This window comes from Orcinus orca, chromosome 11 (assembly GCF_937001465.1).
Source record: "Orcinus orca chromosome 11, mOrcOrc1.1, whole genome shotgun sequence".
In the NCBI taxonomy this organism is placed as follows: Eukaryota; Metazoa; Chordata; class Mammalia; order Artiodactyla; family Delphinidae; genus Orcinus; species Orcinus orca.
Genome location: NC_064569.1, coordinates 39,415,381 through 39,422,771, shown reverse-complemented (window position 1 = coordinate 39,422,771; position 7,391 = coordinate 39,415,381).

Genomic DNA, 7,391 nt, shown 5'->3' with positions numbered 1-7,391 from the left:
GCCTTGGCATCTTCTTCCTTTCACCGACCCACTCCCCATAGTGTCCCTTCCCCAGGGCTCCGGCGCTCCTTCCCGCCTGGTGGGCGGTGGAGGAGACTCCTTTACTGGATGGAAACTCCCTGCCCACCCCTGTCTCCCCCAGGCCGGACTCTCTGTTCCTTGCCCCCCACCCCACCCCCGCTGGCTCTTCCCATTGCCCCGATGCCCTCCCCCCACCCCCCATTCCGGGCAAGGGCTGAGTCAGCCTGGGTAAATTTAGCCGCCGGCTCGGCAGGCGCGGGGGCTTCGCTCAGACTCAGTCTCCGAGTCCTGGCCCAGCCCTCGGCCCCGCCTCTGCCCCCCACCCCCACGGAGTCCTGCCAACTCCAACTCAGGCTCAGCGTTCAGATCCCCAGGCCCGCTCTCAAACCGCGTATAGTTTTGGTCTCCAATTATCTCAGTGTCACTCCCCACCCGCACCAGGAGAGGCTGGGCAGGACGGGGAGGGGGCAGGGTAGGGAGGCCGCTGGACTGGACCCTAAGCCGGGCCTTGGTTCAGTGGAACGGGGCACGGGGTGGGGGGTGTCCTCTTTGGGCTTTGAACCTAAATGGAGAACCTTGGTCAGTCACCCGGGAAGGTCCTTCCATCCCAGAAGCTGCCTGGAACCCACACTGCCAGGTTTCAAGTTAGCTCTTACTGGAGGAAGTAAAGTAATTGGGGTTCACCTTGGGCAGAGATCAAAGGTTCCTGAGTTCTGTCTCCCTTCCACCTACAATTCTAACTTCTACCGATTATAACTACTGAGCATTTACTGAGCACCTGAGGGGAACCAGGCACTAAGCTGGGCTCCAGGAAAGAGATGAGTAAGACCTGCCTGACAATGGGGTGAAGAGGAAAACACACAAATAATGATAGATTGAGCAGCGGGTGTTAAGTACTCTAAGGAATCAAACAAGGCAGAATGTATGGATTTTATGAGACCAGGAAAGCCTGCATGGAGGAGGTGGCATCTGAGATAGAATTCGGGGAAAGGGGTTGCAGGTAGAGGGGAGAGCAAAAATAGAGGCATGGATATAGGGAAACAGGGTATGTTTACGAAATTATCAAATGGTCTGGTTTGCCCGGAGTTGAGGATACGTTCAGAGGAGTTGTGGAAGATAAAGGCAGGAGTGAAAACTGAGGCCAGGCTGGGGTGAGCCTGCTCCAGCTGAGGGGTGTGTGCCTCCGACCTCTGGGCCTGAGAAGAGGATGGACTTCAGGCTAGGAGGAAGACTGAGGAAGACCAGGGCAGTGGTGAGAGCATCTGCCTGGATTTTGCTGTAGCCCAGGGGCTCCAGGGCTCTGGGGCTGGCAGGAGAGGTGAGCTGCATGGGAAAGTGGAGGGGCTGGCCTTGTGGAGGTGGGCTCCACTATGCTGCCTGGGCCTCTTTGAGGGTGAGCACACAGGAGGCCAGTTTCTAAGAGCTTACCCACACTGCTATCATTGTTAGAGAACTATGGTAGTGTTGTGTTCAGAACACGGACTCTGGGACCTGGCAGCCTGCGTTTAAATCTTGTACCTACCTCATACTAGCTGTGTGACCTTGGGCAATTACTCAACCTCTCTGTGCCTTGGTATCCTGAGTTATAAAATGAGGTTATTAATAGTGCTTTTTCATAGGCTTGTTGGGAGGATGAAATGATTCAATATGTAAAGCACTTAGAACAATGCCTGGTACACAGTAAGTGACACATAAGTGTTAAGCTCTGATTATTATTCCTCTCTAGGGCTATGTCATTAGTGTTGGGGTATCGGGCTAGGAGATGGGAAGAGAGAAGTAGAGGTAAGGGAAGAGGAGGAACAGGCAGCAGAGGCGGAGAGAAGAGGGGATCCCTGGGGTGGAGACAAACAGCCCCTTGAACGGGTGAATGGTGTACTGGGATCATTTGGGTGGTTAAGATGCCAGTGCACTAGCCGCCCCCCCCCCCAACCAAGACTCCATTTATCTTTGCCTAAGGGTGGAATCAGCACCAGCTGCTAAAGATCTGGGGAGAAAGGCAGAGAGAGGAGAAGAGGAGGAGCTAGTGCAGGTCTCAGGGCCAGCCCTTGGTGAGCCATATCTCAGACTGGCCCTGCAGGGCCCTGTGGGTGGAAGGCTGGAGACTCCCTGCTGTGAAAATGACTTCTAAATCTGGCTGTGTCTGCCAGCCAGCCAGCCTCAAGACAGAGGCCACAACTACCTCTCTCCTCCCACCCCCACCTTGGGACAGCCTCACAGGTCAGGAGTAGGGAAAGGCAAAGCTGGAGGGTGTGGTCAGGTAGGGGCAGAAGCCCTCAGGTTAGCACAAGATGCTCCTACCCTCCCAATAGCCAGGTTCTTCTCAGGGAAGCCCTTTTCTGAACGGGTCCCAGTTAATATGACCTTATAGGAGCTAAGAGCCCCCTCCCCCTTCAGACTTTCAGGAGAGCCCTGGGACTTCCCTAGATCAGCCACAAATGGGTAATGACACAAAGAACCAGGCCATAACTCTGGTGTGTGTGGAAGTGTGTGAGGAGGAGAGGACAAGCAAAGATGGCTGAACATGAATAGTAGTGGTAGTGTGCAAAATGTGTCTGTGGGGAAGAGAGTCGGCATTCACTCAGTTATTCATTTGTTCACACACCCATTAAACCTGTATGCCAGGCCCTAGGGACACACAAGAGACTCAGACATGTTACCTATCTTCAGGGAGCTCACAAATCTAGGGTGTGTGTGAGACAGGGTACGGGATGTGGAAGAGGAAACTACAGAGTCATCACCGTGCAGGCGGTACAATATAATATATGCTGATGAAGACATTCCAGAGGGTCTACGTGAGCATGACGGAAGGAACAGCTCCCAAACTATAACTACTGGGGAGTCAGAATATACCCAGGCCTCTGGGAGACCAGTCACTGAGGGTGCACCTGTTAGTGAAGGAAGTCTCGGCCTGGACACTCTTCTCTCCTCTGTGTGTCTTGGCATGGGGTAGCCTCCCTCCCTTGAAGCCCCTGGTACTACATAGCCTTTTGTGAATCTTTTTTAGAGAAGACTTGCTTCCTCCATCCATCTATCTATGCATGCATCCATCCATCCTTTTGTTCATTCATTCATGTATCCGTGAATGCACGCGTCCATCTATACATCCCACGCATCCATTTATCCATTCATCCACCAAACTCATCTATCATCCTTCCATCCATTTATCCATCTATCCATTCATTCATCTATCCATCCATCCATCTATCTTAATGAGGGCATATGATGTGCCTAGCTCAGTGTTGCAAGAGATGCCAAGATGAACAAAACACAGAGTCCATGTCCTCAGAAATCTAGAAGCCAATAGGAACATGAATAACATACACAGATCACCACCCATGGAACAGCCAGTATGTGCTGTTAATGAAAGCCCTGCCAAGGAGGTGCTTCAGGAGGCGGGGCCACTTTGCCAAGGGAAATTAGAAGAGCTCCAAGAGGAAGGAAGCTTTGAGGTGGATTTCAGCAGCGGGAGATGGGGAAGAGGTTCATTCCAGGGTGTGGGTGAAGGTAGAGAGGTGGGAACGCACACAGATTTCACTGGGAGCAAAGGCACTGGGGAAGGCAGAGCTGCAGAGGGATGGGATCCTGGAATGATGTGTGGGAGACAGATCATGAAGTGTCCCTGGGAAGCAAGGATAAAACGTTTGCGCTTTAGTGAGAGGAATTGACGGAGAGGTGAGGGGCAGAGAGTTTTTGTAGAATTCCCCACTGGAACATGAGTTACTCAAGAGTAGCGCCTTTGATTTAGCTCCATATCACCTACAAGCTTGGCCTGGAGCAGGTTCTCAGCAAATGCTGGCAGAAGGAAGGAACAAATGATAAAACTGTGTCACAGGAACACTGGCACAGCAATTCAGGGTCAACATATAGGGGGAGGGGTGGCTGCTGCCTGATGTGACCACCCCCTGCCCCCATCCCCCTGCTGGGAGGGATGACCCGGTTTCCTTTGCTGGGGTCTCGCAGGAGCTCTCCCAAGAGGCACCACAAGGTGGCGCTGTTCCAACTGTAGCACCGAGTTCTGCCAAGGTCCTTGACACAGGCAGCTGGTGAAGTGCCCATTCAAGAACTGTCCGGGGATGGTCAGAACTTCTTTTCAGCAAGTCCTGAGGCAGAATGAAGAGTCTGCGTGCAGCTATGGAAGAGAAGAGTCGACAGATCTTAACCCCAATGAAAGGACAGGCCTCACCCATCCATTCATCTGACAGGATCTACTATGTGCCAGGTACAATGTTAGGCTCTCGGAAAACAACAGTGACAAAGACACAGTCTCTGCCCTCCAGGAGCTCACCATCCAGTCCTGTCCAAATCTTCCTTTGCTATCGTTCTGTATCTCTCTCTTTTACACACACACAGACACACACACACACCTGTTCCCCACGGCCAATCCCCTTGACCTGGGAGGCCATCTCCATGTGAAATCTACTCTTTGACACTGTTCACCCCTTCAAATCCAAGTTTCTCCCCAAGGTTAGTGCATGGCCACATTAGCGTGAGCCCTGGATGCTCCTTCCTGGGATGGCTCCTCTTCCTCTTCCCCTGAGCTCCCGCTCGAGCGGGAGCTTTCCTATTCTTTCTCCCCGCCTCCCCCATCATACCCACACTACTCTGCCAGCCCTGGGACCCCCCTAAAGTACACCTGGCATGGGATGGGGCCTCCTAATACCCTAGAGCTCTGGAGGCTACAGGGACATGAAGGTGGATCCACAGAAGGGCCCTGGGAGACCCTGGCGCCAGAAACCCAGAGATGGGGCGTTGGAGAGTCCGGAAAACCAAAGACCTCAAGACATGCCCCTCTGTGGCTTGAGGGCTCTGCCAGCCAAACCTGTCCCCAGACAGGCTGCCCTATTTTCTCGCCTGCTTTGGAGGCACCAGGCCTCTCCCTGGCTGCAACTCCATACTGGTGGAGAGGTGAAGCATTATGGGGCATTGTCCACTTTCCCATCATGCTCCAGGGCTCCACTCAGCCCTTGGCGGGTTTGGGAGAGGAGAGGAGGGAGGGTTGGTGCTGAGAGTGGGAGCCAGGCCCATCGAGGTCCCGGGAGTGAATGCCGCATTGTTGGCCAGGCCAGAGTCACAGATAATTACCTCAATTAGTGACAATGGGAGAGTAATAAATACAGGCTTAGTGTCTCCTACCCCACCAGGGCTCCAAAGATTAATCCAGGCTGACGGGCGGGCCCTGAAAGGCATGATGGACAATTCATTAAACTCCCCAAATGCCGCACAACCTGGGCGTGAAGGCTGAGTTAGCCCCCTGGGGGCTGCGCCTTTGTCCCGATTGTGTGTCTCCGCCACAGCAGAGCCGGGCAGCCCCCAGAGAGCGGGGAGGTGAGTGGGGCTCCCCGAGCCGGGCCAGGCGGCGGGGGGATTAGGCCTCGGTCCGGCCTTGGTTGCCCTGGCACACCAGCCCGGCCGGGCTGGAATGTCCGTGGGGGGGAGCCGGCCGAGCGGAGGGGCGGGGCCGACAAGGTGGGGTAAGGGGGGCGCACAAAACCGGGGGCAGGAGGAGTTAATTAGACGCCAGCCGAGGAGGGCGAGGGGCCACAATAGGGCTGAGGGTCCGCCAGGGCCGGCCCCTTCACTTCCGAGGATTAATAGGGAGGATAGAAAAGGGAGGGGTTTGGCTCTGGTGGGGGGAGAGCTGGGAGCTCTCCAGGATGGCACTGCCCCCTCTTGCCCAGCCTGCTACCTACTTGGCGAGTGGCTGGGAAGCAGGAGGCTCTGGCAGCCCGGGCAGGTGCCCCCCAGCATCCTACAGAGTGGCTCTTTCTTCCCTGTGTGGCACCTACATTGGTAGGATGATTGGACAGGGAGGAGAGAAAGGACCCTCTCATTTATCAGGGAGGTAGTAGAAGCAGGAATGTTTAGGGGCCCTCTTCTCAATGTCCCCCCTTCCCCCTGCCCAACCTGCTCCGAGCCAGGACCAGGAGCCTGAAGCTTTACCCTTCCTGATGAGGCTGCCAGGTTAAAGCCAAGAAGTCTGTAGGAGGGGCTGGAGCTGGTGTGAGTGCGTGGGAGCAGGGGCTGCTGTGTGCGTGTACATACACGGGCATGTGCTTGTATGTGAGACATGCTTGTGCACAGGGCATTCAGCAGGTCCTCTGTTAATATCTGTCGAGTGAATGAATGAATTTTGGTATCGGGTGTGAGGAGGAGCAGTGGCGCTGGGCTCCACCGTGACACACAGTGAATGGACTTGGGCCCTTTCGTTCAGAGCTTCCAGCCATGGCCCAAGGAGGCTGGGGACCCCACCTCTGAGCAGATGAGCAAATGTCCAGGAAAAATGAAGTGGCAGTGGCTCCTTCCCTTTGAAAAGGGCAAAAAAAAAAAAAAAAAAAAAAAGCAGTAGCCTCTTGGAAGCCCCACTTCCTCCTGGGCCCCAGGGAACAGGGCAGCCCTGGCTCCTCCCTAGGAGCTACCCCACCCTATACCCTCCCAGGGGATGACAAGGGAGCGAGTTGGCGGCAGTTCCCTGGGCATATTTATAACCTGCTGCTCGCTCACCAGCGTCTGCTTTTAGCCCAGACGGGGGAGGGGGCAGGGGGGTGGTCTGTCTCATGCTGGGCGCCCTGGCTGGGTGTGGAAAGAGTGAGTAAGGGTGAGTGGTGGGCAGCTCTGCATGGATATTCCTGCTCACACCACAGCCAAACAGCTTATTTTCTCCTCATTTTGTTATTTTTCTCCCTCTGGCCTGGAGAGGAGGACTGAGCCAGCCTGAGGTTGGGGGGTGGGCGCTAGACCCTGGGGTATTTGCAGCCCCACTGACAGGATTTTTCCAGGGTGCGTGTGGCAGGGTGTGTGTGGTACCAGCTTGCTGACCCTCCAGGGACTGTGCAGGCTCAGTCCTCTCAGCTTTTCCGCCCTCCCCCCGCCCAGGATATTTCAGGACAAGTGCCTCCCTCACTCACTGAGGACGACCCTGTGTCCGGGGTCCCTGCCAGTCTCAGATACCACTGGAAGATCAGAGGTGGGCAGGAGGATAGCCTGGGTAGGTAGGGCTAGCTGGGACATCAGGCTCATTCCTGATAGCACCAGCCTATGGTGACCCCCCCAAGCCCGCTCTGGGCCCTAAGACCTTTGTGAGGCCTCTCTCTAGGCACAGCTGTTTCCTCCCCAGGATTTACCTGCCCGGTGTGAGGACGGCACAGATGATCATAATAAATAATTAGCTCCTATGTAGTGCTTTGCAGACGCTACAGCCCTTTTACTTGCTTTTTTCCTTTTTATCGTTGCGCGCCCCCTTGAGGGCCAGCCCCATTCTGTACTTCCCTACCCCCTCCCTTGAAGTCCCAGTGCCTGGAAGCAAAGGGCCTCCATGCTGAGGACTTGAGTACGGGAGTCTGTCCTTAAACTTCACGCATGTGCAGAGGGCT